The 15,169-nt window shown below is 36.3% G+C and overlaps 1 protein-coding gene across 1 annotated transcript in view; it reads left to right on the top strand.

Annotated features, from left to right (window-relative positions):
• Positions 1-15,169, top strand: part of Dpp10 (dipeptidyl peptidase like 10) — a 1,373,287-nt gene that overhangs the window by 56,898 nt on the left and 1,301,220 nt on the right. The gene's annotated exons all lie outside the window — the stretch shown is intronic.

Below are 15,169 nucleotides of genomic sequence, written 5' to 3'. Positions count from 1 at the left end.
CTTCTGAAAACAAGGATATTGGCTTAAAACTCAATTTTGCCATGTTTAAGAGGGTTGTCTTTTCTTTTGAACATTATGATGATCGTGACAAGATCAAAGTATCTGGTTTTAATATCAGCTTCATTATCATGGATGATTATTGGAAATAGAGTTTTGAGAATCAGGCAGACCTTATTTCAAATTCCAGCTCTTGCCACTCACTAGTTGAGTGGTCTTGGCAAGAAACTTAGCTTCTCTGAACAACTACTTAATATGTTAAATGGGGATAATAACAGGTACCCTGAAGAGTTGCTGCAGCAGTTAAATTCAGTAAGGCATATGAAGATGTTACCTAGCATATTTTGTGCCATACCATAATTGTTCAGCAAACAGTTTTATTGGAACTAATCGTATATTCATAAACATAGTAATTGATAAATGCTAACTCACCTAGAAAAGGACATTATATTTTGGAGATGAGCTATTTCTTTCTCTCTCTCTTTTCCTTTCTTCCTCCCTTCTTTCCTTCCTCCCTTATTTTCTTCCTCCCTCCCTTCCTTCTCCTTCCCTTCCTTTCTTATTTTTAAGTAACTTTGTTGAAGTATAATTTATATACAATAAAATTCACCCATTTTAATGGCTTTCACAAGTTTAATGGACTTAGTAATTGTATACAATCAGGTAATAACAACCACGAAGATGGAAATCAGTTCTATCACCCTAAAATGTCTTTAGATATTTGTAGTCTCTACATCCCACTCCAAAATAAAAATAAACCCTGCTAATCTATTTTATGTCACTATAGTTTTTCTATTTCAAGAATTTTGATACAAACAGAATTCCACAATATGCAGCCTGTTGCATTTGATTTCTTCCATTTAGCACAATGCTTTTGAGTTTCATTCATGTTGTTATGTACAATAATACTTTTTTCCTTTATATTGGTGCATAGGGTTCATGGAATAGATGTTGTAGCTTGGCTTTATGAAGACTGTTGGTATAAGTGTTTCATTACAAGGCTTTGTGTGAGCTAACTCTTTTTCTCCTAGGGCTTAGTCTGACCAGAAAGAGAATGCTAGGTCATAATGGAAAGCATAGTATGCCATGCCTGAGTCAGGATGCCTCTGTTCCTCCAGTGACGGTGAGGATAGCAATGAAGCAAGCATATTTTTTCAATTATCTGGCCCATACATATCTTTTTTTCAGGAAAGCTGTTCTCATAGGCCACATGATCCCATGTTACATTGCCCCATTACAGACATGGCTCATTGGACTCTGGCAGATACCTGGTTCAAACTGGGTCAGTGGATTTTCTTTTCTGGGAATGTGAAGTTCAGAAGTTGGCACTTTAGTTTTGATTATGTCTGCCTGAAATAGAGGTGATGTGTACTCGGCTAGGATGGGAAATCTGCATTAACTAAAACAGTAGAGATCTTCAGTGCAGGGGTGAGGTGGAAGGGTGGGAGGGAGGGGAGAGAGAGAGAGAGAGAGAGAGAGAGAGAGAGGAGATGATGGGTGATGTAAGGAAACAAGAGAGACACAGAAATAAAAGACCAGGTGATAAGTTAGAGAAATGAGTTCCATCTATTCCTCCTTCTTCTAGTTTCTAAAATCTGAGGCAATGCTTTACATTTTGTGCTTCATTCCAGATTGCCTGATAGTTCTCTGTGAACTGTCCCTTTTAAACTAGTTTTAGGAAATCATTTTTCCCTCAAAAATACCAGTTTGTAAAAAAATCATAATTGTTATAAAGATTTATTAATTTCTAATTTTATAGCAAATTCTTTACGATAACCCTTTTATTGGTCTCTTAAATTGGACCACCATAACAACCCTATGAAGAAGTGTTTTTCTTGTAGAAACTGAACTGAGTTTGAAGAAATTAATTCATACAAGGTCACAGAGTTGGCGAGGAACACACCTACTACTAAAAACTACTAAATTTGAGTTAATTTCCTTGAAAGTTGTTAATGGAAGGGCCACTTCCATCCTTAGCCATTGGTAATGAAGCAAAATAAGGAGTCAATTTTCACATAAATGAAAATAAAAACAATCCTTAAGTTTATACTGAACAACAAAAGATCCTGAATAACCAAAATAATTCTGAGCAGAAAATAAGAAAGCATGAGGCATCATACTTCATGATTATAAAATGTGTTATAAAGCAATTATAATAAAAACAGATAGTATTGGCATGAAAACACATCAATCAATGGAACAGGATAGAAATAAACCCATATGGTTACAATCAACTGATTTTAATAAATGTGTCAACAATACAATGAGAAAGGGACAATCTCCACAATAAATGATGTTGGGAAAACTGGGTATCCACCATCCAGAAGAATGAAATTAGACCCTAATCTTACACCATATAAAAATCAATTGTAAATGTATTAAAGGCATGAACATAAGATATGAAACTATAAAACAACTAGAAGAAAACATAGGGGCAAAGCTCTACTGCACTGGTCTGAGAAATGATTTCTTGGATATAACAAAGTGTAGGTAGTAATTTGAGTTTGATGTCATCAAATTCAAAAACTTCTGCATGGCAAAGGAAACAACTAACAAAATGAAAAGACAATCCAAGTAATGGGAGAAACTATTTTCAAACTGTATATCTGATAAGGCATTAATATCCAAAATATGTAAGGAACCCAAGCAACTCAACAGCAAGAAAATAAATACCAATTAAAAATGACCAAAGGTCTTCAACAGTCATTTTATCAAATCCAAAACAAAAAGAGACATACTTATGTCTGATAACTAAATGAAGAAATGCTCATCATCACAATACATTACAGAAATATAAATGAAAACAGCGGTGAGCTATCATCCCACAACAGAATGGTTTTTTATTTTATTTATTTATTTATTTATTTTTCATTTTTCTTTTATTATTCATATGTGCATACAAGGCTTGGTTCATTTCTCCCCCCTGCCCCCACCCCCTCCCTTACCACCCACTCCACCCACTCCCGCTCCCCCCCCTCAATACCCAGCAGAAACTATTTTGCCCTTATCTCTAATTTTGTTGTAGAGAGAGTATAAGCAATAATAGGAAGGAACAAGTGGTTTTGCTGGTTGAGATAAGGATAGCTATACAGGGCATTGACTCACATTGATTTCCTGTGCGTGGGTGTTACCTTCTAGGTTACAGAATGGTTTTTTAAGATGAAAGATAAGTGTTGGAGAGGATGAGGAGAAAAGGCAATTCCTACATACTACCAGTGAGAACAGAAATTACATAACCTATGGAAAACAGTCTCCAAGCCTCAAAAAAATAAAAATAGAACCACTATACAACTAGTAATCCCACCACTGGCTATTATTTGCAATGGAAATAAAATTAATATGTTGAAAGGAATATTCGTATTACATGTTCAATGTTGCATTGTTCACAATAGCCATGAACTGAAAACAATGTAAGTGTCCATCAATGGATAAAGAGATGAAGAAAATGTTGTACTATACACAGTGGAATATCCTTGAACCTTAAAAAGACAAAGTCCTGTCATTTGCAATGATGTGGATGAATCTGAAAAACATTATACTAAGTGCAACAATCCAGTCACAAAAAGACAAATACCACATGATCTCACTTATATATGGAGTTTAGCAAAGCTGAGCTCAGAAGTAGAGAGGAAAACGTGGTTACCAGAGGCCAGGCAGAGGGAAGAGGGAGAAAATAGGAGCTATTTATTGAAAGGTAAGGATAGACAAGAGGAATAGATTTTAAGATCTATTGCACAGCAGGTGACTATAGTCAATAATAATGTATTATATATTTCAAAATAATTAAGAAAGTAGATTCCAAATGTCTCACCACAAAAATGATTGGTAAGCAAGCTGACAAATATATTATCAACTTCATTTAATCCTGCCACATTGTATACATATAACAGCACATCACATTTTGCCCCACAAATCCATGTAATTATGACTTATCAATCAAAAATAATATTGATAAAAGAAATAAAACACTAAGGCTGCTGGCATACACCTGGGGCCCAGTAAGCATGAGGTACTGTATCCCTACTTCTTACTGTTTTTTGAGGCTTTCATTAATTTTTACACTATATACCTTTAGGATTGTCTCTGATAATCTGGATAATTAAAGTGGTTGACCGAGGTGAAAATCATTTCTTGGCCTATAATAAAAAGACTATTCTCAGTATTAACTATAGATAAAAATATTCCAAAGAAGGTTTTTTCATGATTATTAATTTTATATTTCCAAAGTGCTTCTTAGTTACAGGGGGTCAAAGACTTAAATATCTGGTATAAAGCATTAAATTCAAATTAAACTATAGCCTGCCATGGTTCAGGGATGTGACTGTTTCATGAGGCTTAGTGAATATTCACTTCTGCAGAATACATAGGAGGTGATAGTGGGGTCTAGTGACTATCATGTCTTATACCAGAGGTACATAAATAATAACTATGGGTACAGAGAAAAACAAAAAAATAGCTAAATAGCTGTAGATACAGATAGAGATAAAAAAGACATAAGGATATGGAAATATTTCTAATGCTTACTGCTTTGTACTATGTATAAAAATTAGCTGATATGTTTTTATATTTAGCATTGAACATTCTTTTGTGCAAAGAGATTTCACAAAATCAATGTCACCCCAAGAAAATATTAACAGGAATTTGGACTTTGATGAAAAAATGCTTTTGGAACATAGTAAAATGTTTCGTGACTGGGCCTTAAAATTTTGTGCTAAAGATGAAAACAGAGCTGTCGGAACAGGTTTTTGACATTTGTCCATTTATTCATGTTCCAAAATGAGCAATTTAAAAAATAGCTGGAAAGAAACAACTGGCTATTTTTGAACAGAGTTTTCTGAAAGTACAAAAGAAAATAAAGACCAAATAAAATGTATGCAATTGTGTGTGGTTAATGTCAGGAAGACCAAATAACTTTGATCTTTGACATTTTCCAAGACTTCAACTCCTGGACCACACCCAGTCTAATTAAACTTAATTACTGGTATAAATGGTCTGGCAAGAGCAGACCAGCAGGATTCACCTCCATTAGGTCCTAATGCACATTGGATCCCAAACCTCACAGCAATTTAAATTTCTCCTGCAAGTTTGATTCCCTACATGATCCTGAACTAACAAGAGTTGCCCAGGCATGATGGCTGTATCCACATAGAGAGTGCTTCCTTCCAGGCACAAGTCATCTACCAGTCTCAAATTGCATCTTTCCCTGTATTATTTCCATATGGTAAGTTCTCCATTCATTTTTCTCCTTTGCTAGAAAATGTTCTATTCCAACATCTAATTCAAAAGTAGTGATCATCGTAGGTTTTTGTGAGGATGAGACTCACAGTTACTCTAAAGAGAGAGCTATCTTTAAATGTATCAATGATGTTGGGTGATTTTTATTTGGGGAGAAGTGTAAGCATAGGCAAGGAGCATTGCGAGGCTGTTCCTCCTTTCGTAAAACATGGCCCAGAGGATCTCATTCTGAATAAATGAGCTCTGATGTTAGTTTTGTAATCAGGTTTTGGGCTTATTACTTGTAGAGTCTTTTCCACACTACAAAGCCTAACCACTTTCCTTCTGCTTTCATGTTTTGAGATTTTAGTGTTCTACTGTGGGCATTACTGACCTCATGAGTGCCCATTTGTCTCACTGACTTGGCACCTTGTGCTTCCAGTCATCCATTGGAGACTCTAGTATGCATAGATATTTCTGTGGCCTCAGTTTTCTCCTCTGAAAATTTTGGGACTTTTCTATAGGAATTTACTGAGATACTGTTTTTAAAAGTGCTGAACACAGTTCTTGGTGAGGAACAGGTGCATGAAAAGTAGTTTCCCTCCTTTCAGCACATGGACATGCACTTAAACAAGTCTTGTAGCCAGAGTTTTCTCCTTAATAATGACTATAAGAGCATGAGCTCCTCAGCAATGTGCAAACCTTCCAGGGGCTGGCAGCAGACCTGTATAGGTGCTGTCCTCAGTGGCAACTTGGTACCATTTCCTTGTTGAGAACTGCCTGCAGCTCTGACCAGCCTTAAAAATGATTGTGGAGAGTAGGTTAGAAACAGGAATTATGTAGAATGCGGATTTCAGTTGAGCAGTAGCTGGCTCAAGGCACTGCTGGATTTTGGTGTCTTTGTTGACTTTTAAACTGAACTGAGCAGACAATTCTCAAATGACGAAGTACAAATGGTCAATAAATGCATAAAGAAATGCTCAACGTCCCTGGCTATAAAGAAAAGCAAATCAAACTGACATTGAGATCTCCTATCACTCTGATCAGAATTACTGTCATCATCAGGGAAGGTGCAGAGGCTCGAGTGATAGAGCTTCTGCCTGGCAAGTGTGAGGCCCTGAGTTCAAACTCCAGTACCACCAAAAAACAAAACAAAGCAAAAAACCCAGAATGGCTGTTATCAATAACATAAACAAAACTAATTCTGGCGAGTGTGTGAGGAAAAAGGAATGCTCATATGCCATTGGTGGGAATGTAAATTAGTGCAAGCACTATGGAAAACTAAAAATAAAACTGTCCTATGATTCAGCAATACTACTCCTAGGCATATATCCAAAGAAATGTAAGTCAGATAAAATGGAGACACTTGTGCTCCCATGTTTATTGCAACACTATTCAGGATAGCAAAGCTATGGAAACAGCCCTGATACCCAAAAACTGATAATTAAATTAAAAGAATATGATACACACACACACACATACACACACACAAAAAAATCACACAATGGAGTATTATTCACCCATAAAGAAGTATGGAATTATGTTGTTTGCAGGTAAGTGGACTGAACTGGAGGACTTTAGGTAAAGCAAAGCAAACTAAGCTAAAAAATCAAAGGTCACATGTTTTCTCTTATATATGGAAGCTAGACCTGTAAGTTAAATGTGTATTTAGAAAAATATATGATCATATATACGTAGTAACAGAGAGAACAAAACTGAATTAGTGAGTCAGTCTGAGAGAACTATGGGAGGTAAGAGAGGGAAAGAAAATGTTGGAGAATGAAAAATATAGCAACAACCATCCATATATGAATATAATGTAATGCACTGTACTGTAAGCTGTTGAATACTAGGGGAAGATGGTGATAGAGAATGAGTAAGTAATGGGGGGGTTAATTAGATTAAAACATGATATATACAGATCTGAAGTACTAAGGCAAAACCTCTTGGACTATTAGCATATACTTAATTTTTAAAATGAAGGGCAGGATGGAAAAATAAATGTTTTTTGGGGGAGGGTACCAGTGGGAGGGGATGGGCACAAGGAAAGGGGGTATGAGGGTGAATATGTTGGATGTATTTTGTATTCATATATGAAAATAGAAATAGAAACTCGGTAAAGTTGATCTATGAAGTGGGAGGGGGAAGAGCAAGATGGATGGAGGGAGTAAAGCTAACTAAGATATATTTTAAACATATATGTAAATACCACAATGTATCCCCCTGTGCAACTATTATATACTAATAAAATTGTAAAAAAAGAAAATATGATACACACACAATGAAGTATTATTCAGCCACAAAGAAGAATGAAATTATGTTGTTTGCAGGTAAATGGATGGAATTGGAGATTATAAGGTTAAGTGAAGCAAACCAGATTCAGAAGGATAAAGGTCACATGTTCTCCCTCATATGGGGAAGCTAGACCTAAAAGATAAATACATACATGGTCATATATATATGTATATATGTCATGTTTTCAATAGTGTGACTGTTTGAAGAGACTAGGGGGAGATGGGAGAGGAAAAGAGAATAGTAGAGCATGAATAATATCAAAATACATTGCATCTCTGTATAAAGAAGGCATAACAAAACACGGTGAAAACTGTTGAGTAATGGGGTATGGGGGGGAGAGAAAGAGAGTAATAGAGGGAGCTAATTTGCTTAAAGTGCAGTATATGTATGTGTGAAATACTATGCTGAAACTCCTTTGAACAATTAACATAAATTGAAAAAATGAAAGACAAGAATAATAAATAGGTCCTGTTCAGGGGCTGGTTGCAGTGGGGGGAGGGGAAATAGAGAGGGTTAATATTGTCAATATTCTTCATATACTTCTTTGAAAATAGAACAGTGAAACCTATTGACATTATTTTAAGGGAAAGGAAGAATGAGAGAATGTGATGGCAGGGATAAGCCCAAGCAAGGTTCATTGTAAGCACATATGTAAATGTCACAATAAAAACTCCTGCAGAAATAATAGATGCTCATAAAAATGTTTAATAAAATAACATAGAGAGAAGGAGGAAGGCAATGGATGGGTAAGAGAAGGGGAAGGAGAAAAAGAAAGGGAAGGTGGAAGAGGTGGGGAGGAGGAGGAGGTTTAGAAAGGAGAAAGAGAAGGGAAATTGAGCAAAACGAAGAGCAGGATGAGCTTATTCCATGAGTTACAAGGCCCCTCTGTCTCAGGAGAATTATCAGCCCCCATTTCTGTGTGAATCTTATTTATCCCATCTCTACTCCCTCATCCACTTTGCCTCATCTTTTACATTATGTTGTCTCAGTTTGGGAATAAAATAAAATAGCTCTTTGCTTGGCCAAATATATCATAATGTCCAACCCTTCAGGAATAAAAGAAGAAAGCAAAATAGACCAAATGAAAGCTTTGGAATTGCTATAAAAAGGATTTAATTAGATGACTAGCTATGGGCTCTTCTTGCATCTGTATTTTGGGAATAGAAGGCATGATTTTGTCCTTTGAGTTACATAAAGCATATTTTTATATTAAGAACATCTCATATATATACAGGTGAATTAATGTGCAGATTGAAAATCAAATAACTTCAGAGCTTAAAAAAGACCTTGGGAATATCTAGCACAGGGTTTTCTGATTTTCTTAATTAATACAATTATTCCTTCCCAACTGATTCTCCTGCTATGTAAAATTGGTCTCTATAAAATACATAAAATCAGAGATGCTATGGCTTACACTGAATGAATCAGGGCCCTTGCTACCCAAGCCATTGTTCTACCCTGCCACCATCCCTCTCCTATGTTCTGAGCAGCTTCCAAGAAAAGCTAAAAGTTCAGTGGAACACACCACACCTTTTTAATAATGTGGAAGAATCTGAGGTTCAATTTGAATGAATGATTTGGACGTAACTAGTTGATACTAATAGTACTAGTAGTACCATTTATTGGGTGATGAACCTTGGTCAGGTACTCTTCTAAGTACTGGGCATAGTAGAAAGCATCTAATCTCCATATGAGTTCTATGATGCAGTATCCTCAATCTATAGATCAGGATACAGGCCAGAGAGCTTAAGTGTTCAGAAGAAAATCTAAGGCTAGACCTCAGTTCGCCTTAACCCTCAGGCCAGTGCTCTTGCCACCTTACAATTCTGACTCAAAGAAACTTCTTCAAAACCATCCTACAATTGGAACTGAATTTTAGCATCAACAAATGTATACAGTTCATTTTTAGCTCTCTGCTTCTTGAGTTCTTTACAGGGATTTAACAAGTTATTTCAAGACCAGAGAAGTTTAAAGCTTTGATATTCCAGCATGCACTTAGGATCTAACTCAAGGCTCCAGGCTGTACTAGAGAGGATGCCTTAAACTTGGCTAGCACTGGGAACTTGGACTTGTGAAAACTACTAAGGCATGGAGAGAACACTGGAGAAGAGGTGAATGGGAAAGACCCGGTCAGTATCTATGTACAGAATTAGATTGGCTATCACCTGTGAGAACTGGGGAACATCCTACTTCTTTTACTTCTTATTTTTTCCATGGTGAAGGCAAAAGAAAAACATATTGAGGTTGACAACAGAGTATGGATCTTAATTACCTATAATAGTAGTACAAGTTACTTGTATCATGGCTTTACTCCCAAACAACATTCAGAGCATTACTTGTTGCTGTTAATAAGGAGAAGCAAGTTGTGCATAGGTAATATTATACAGAATGCTACAGTATAATTAGGCAGATATTTGATTAGCTGGAACCTACATGAAAGCTTCCTTAAATAACAGATTTTCTTCTACATCATCCTTAAAGAGAAAGATGAAAGAGACAAGAAACATGCTTGGAGTGGGAGATTTAGCCCTAAGATGATTTTATCCCGAGGTCAGTTTTATTTCCTGATGTTCTACCTTTTTCAATGAGCATAAACATCTTTTCCATGCTTAAATTTATCATAAGATGAAGGAATTTTAATGTGGACAACACTTTTGAGATCCTGAGGTCCAGGCTTTGAAATTGTCCTGAAATCTCTTCCAATACTCCTGCAACAGGCCAAAGGACAATGGTACTTTAGAAAGTTAGGTAACTTATTGAAGATATGACTTACATACACTGTTTTGGGCACAAAGCATCCTGAAACAATTTTTCCTAAAAATAAAATGTTCATTTATGTTGCAAATAAAGTCTGCTTCCACAAATTGATAGCGAAGAGCTGTACCCTGAAGAGTCTACAAAAAAATATCATGTATCCAACAGTCTGTTTATTTATGTATGTACCATATGGAACCAGACATTGCCCCCAATCCAATTTAGGATAGTTTAAAAGTCACATATAAAATTCTATATCTTCCTCCTCCTCCTCCTTCTTCTCTTCCTTCTCCTCTCCTTGTCTTTCTCCTCCTTCTTTTCCTTTCTTGTCCTTTTTCCTCCTCTTCCCTTCTTCTTTTCTATTTGTCCTCATCCTTTGATCCTAATACACAATCCTGGACAAAACTCCACATCTCACACTATCATCTTTTTAGAAAGATGGACTTCAGGGTGGTTAAGTTCCTTGGGGAACTCTCAGTGCTAGTGCTGTGAAGAGGTAAGGATTTTACCTGCTTTTTCCTTCACACTGAGAGTAACTTAGCTCTAATTTAAGTCCCTATTCAAGCAAATATTTAACTAGTGATTTTGTAGTAAATGTTAGAAATACTCAGAAGATTTGTAAAAACAGCTTGCTGGGCCCCATCCTCCTAAGTCTCTGATTCAGTAGACAAGGTGGGATCTCTGAAGCGGGGAACAAGAATTTGCATGTTCCATACCTGAAAAGGTACTGCTAATGTTATTGGTCTATTAACAACATTTTGACACCAATATTTTAGAAAAAAAATAGTATGATTGCACTCTGGTTAAAGATATTGGGGTGGGAAGAAGATATTACCTGGCACTAGGCTCATGTACAATTTAGGAAAAATTGTGATAGGGTAAGGAGGTTCAAATTTAATCATGAGAACTCAAGTCAGGGAACCACATTTATTAAGCCATTTATTTTTGTTTGTGCATAGTGCATTCTTTCAAATAGCTCTTGTTATAGACCTGCAATGATGAGACTCTGTTGCTTTCTGTCTTAGCTACTTCTGCAGCTCTCTCAACTCTGGAAAAGATGAGCAGAGATGATCACTTGGTTCTCGACGCTTACTCTTTACCCTTTGGACAGCAATCAAAAGTATATTTTAAGGAGAAGAGGGAAATATATATACTACAAAAAATGTCTTCTATCAGACTGGCTTTATACTCTGTTCCCATGGAAACAGAATTATGTTAGTGACTTGCTTTTAGTTAATGTAGCATTGGGGTGAAAATACCTCTTTCATTATTCAAATGCTTTGCTTGTACTTTACCAAATTATAGGAAAGCAATACCAATGTAAGCATCTGAATAGTATAAAGTGGTTTACCACATTAAGCTCAGAAAAGAATATTTCATTTACAAATTTTAAATACATCCTAAAGCTTTTTTGTGATCATAAATTTTTGGGTTTGTTTTAATTTCTTTTTGTTTGTATTAACTACTGATGTTTAACATCAGTAAAAAGATGCTAAACCTTTGGCTAGAATCTATTGTAAGGGTTCTCGAAAGCCACATTTCTGATTTGTATATAGATACTACCAGTGGGGAAAAACAACTTTTCCTCCTTTTATGTTGTGTGCATAGCAACTTTAATGGATAATGGTCAGTAGAATCAGTTCCCACCAGGTTCCTAAAATGTTTTTCCCTAAAAGGAATCCTCTTACAATGTTGGTGGGAATGTAAACTAGTACAACCGCTCTGAAAAAAAATTTGGAGGCTACTTAAAAAGCTGAACATTGATCTACCATATGATCCAGCAATACCACTCTTGGGGATATACCCAAAAGACTGTGACACAGGTTACTCCAGAAGCACCTGTACACCCATGTTTATTGCAGCACTATTCACAATAGCCAAGTTATGGAAACAGCCAAGATGCCCCACTACTGACGAATGGATCAAGAAAATGTGGTATCTATACACCATGAAATTTTATGCAGCCATGAAGAAGAACGAAATGTTATCATTTCCTGGTAAATGGATGGAATTGGAGACATCATTCTGAGTGAGATTAGCCTGGCCCAAAAGACCAAAAATCGTATGTTCTCCCTCATATGTGGACATTAGATCAAGGGCAAACACAACAAGGGGATTGGACTTTGAGCACATGATAAAAGCGAGAGCACACAAGGGAGGGGTGAGGATAGGTAAGACACCTAAAAAATTAGCTAGCATTTGTTGCCCTCAACGCAGAGAAACTAAAACAGATACTTTAAAGTAACTGAGGCCAATAGGAGAAAGGGACCAGGAAGTAGAGAAAAGGTTAGACCAAGAAGAATTAACCTAGAAGGTAACACACACGCACAGGAAATCAATATGAGTCAATGTCCTGTATAGCTATCCTTATCTCAACCAGCAAAAACCCTTGTTCCTTCCTATTATTGCTTATACTCTCTCTTCAACAAAATTAGGGATAAGGGCAAAATAGTTTCTGCCAGGTATTGAGGGGGTAGGGGGAAGAGGGAGGGGGCAGAGTGGGTGGTAAGGGAGGGGGTGGGGGCAGGGGGGAGAAATGACCCAAATGTTGTATGCACATACGAATAAAAAAATGTGTTTCCCTAAACTTTAGTGCCTTCTGAATCCTTATTATTCACTTAGTGGGATCTTCATTACATGGCAATTATAATGATGTTTTTTTGTGAATTTGATATCACAAGAAATAACCAAATTCTTAGGGTTTGAACAGTGTAATTTTTATTTAAAGAATCTGTCCATGTCATGGACATCTCAGAATTTACTTCTAGTGAGAAGTCAATGCCTGTATCATGGTGTGTTAATAAAGACCTTAAGTAAGCCTATGAAACATTTTACTCATATTTTTATCACTAATTTGCATATAATTTCTTAGGCCATTATGTGAATATAAATACTATGTTGAAATGAAAACATGTTATGCTATTTTTAACCTGAAAATTATTTCATCAGCTGCCTCAGATGGATGAATATTCAGCCTATAAGGGCATGGACCAGCTAAAGTTTGATAGGAAAATGTTGTACTGCCCAACTTGGTGAGGCCAGCAGCCAGGTTATAAAGGGGAACTCCACATATGGTGAGTGTCCAGAGACAAAGCTGTGAAGGAAATGGAGCGAGCCGCTGAGGTTTGACTTCATCTAGTGATCAATGTTTCCATAGGCAGCTGTGTTCTTTTACCTCCCCTGTTCATTCCATTTGCAGAAATTTCCTTAAGGTCCTTAAAATGATGGAGTTTAAAATATGATTGTATAATTTCAAAAATAATGTTTTCATATTAATTTTCTTAAGATGAGTTAGTGAGCTATATTATAATGGCAAATTCTTTTTCTCTCCTTATGTCCCTCCTTTTATTTTCAAGTAGAGATTATTCAAGACTATGGAGATGGAAGGTCTAAATTTGTGACTTTTCAGGCAGATAGTTTGGTAATTTAGGTTAAATATCCCTCAGTGTTTGCTAACCTCCTGCCCACGTGGTGTTCTGTGGAGTCTTTGCCCTTCTCCCTCTATGCTCCCTGGCCTAACAGCAATGGCATTATGGGTCAGTTTATTAGAAATGCAGACTCTCAGTTCCCTTACATCCACATAAATGATATTTCAGAATTTCCACATGATCTATATTCATGTTAAAGTTTTAAAATTTCTGGTAAAGGATATTAACATTAAAGTGGGTTATCTAACTTCTGGTTTTAGCTCTGCCACTGTCTAATTGTGTGACCCTGATTAATTGTCTGAGTTTTTCAGATTCTGGTCTTGGATCTCTATCCATCCACAGAACCAGAGCTTAAGTGGCAAAGTCAGGGCTCCCATCTGAGCCCTGAGTAACTCCAGTTTTATTAATTTTTATCAACTAGGCTTTAACATAAGATGCTGTTTGAAGAAAAGGATTGCCTGTCACTGAGGAGTTCCAAAGCCACTGGGATCTGAATTTTTCAGTTACTCTGATATAATGAATTGATATGATTTTTTGTTTTATTATTTAAGGAAAAATCCCTTCAGTTAGATGCACATGTCAGATTTATAGTCACCAGGTACAAGGCCAACTGGTAATCACTTGCAGCAGATTCAGTGACAAGGATAGAGAAACTCTGACTGTCATTGAGTTGTCCATTGTTGTCCTCAGTCTTAACCATATCCTATCTTGACCTCACCCAGTTGACACAATAGACCTGTTTATTAGACTTCATGACACTCTATTTTATTTAATCATTTCATCAGTGTTGGTTTTTGGGAGCTCTCTGACCTTTACCATTCATTGGCCATATAATTTACTTTGTATACTTCAATCTAAAAAAGAAAATTGGGTCGGAGTTCTGAGACACCCTTATGTGTGGCAAAGCAATTTCCAGTCCTGTGTACTTAATCACCTAAAGAAGATCAACTTTTTTTTGCAGTTTGTGTAACTGAGTCCTTGAGCCAAGATCACAGTCACAGCCACTGAACAGAGTTCTCTGCATGGTATAGGAAAGTACACGGTAATATCTGAGTTTTAAATGTAGTCCCTCTTTCCTCAAAACAGCAGGTAATGTTTTTCCCAAGCCCCTAGTATGCAGTCATTGCCCACCTTTTATATTTTCCAACTGCATAGCTTCATCAGTCTATTACTTATTTATATGTTTATTGACTTTAGATGACATGTTTCCTACAAAGAACTCAGGCAATTGAATGATTTGTTTTAGAAGTCTACAAAATATATCTTTATCCACTTATGGGACTTATGTGAAGTCATTTTACATTCTTCTTTATGTATTGTGGTGGGGTTATTACAAAAATACTCACATCTTTAAATCTTACCAGGTGCTCATATATTCCTACTGCAAAATACAACGTCCAATGAAAAAGAAAAAAACCTACTGAAAAACTGACCACTGTTCTTTTCTTAGAAAAATCAATCTCATCAGTAGCTCATGAAAT

This window comes from Castor canadensis, chromosome 4, assembly GCF_047511655.1.
Source record: "Castor canadensis chromosome 4, mCasCan1.hap1v2, whole genome shotgun sequence".
Classification (NCBI taxonomy): Eukaryota; Metazoa; Chordata; class Mammalia; order Rodentia; family Castoridae; genus Castor; species Castor canadensis.
This window is presented reverse-complemented; position numbering and strand designations above follow the sequence as displayed.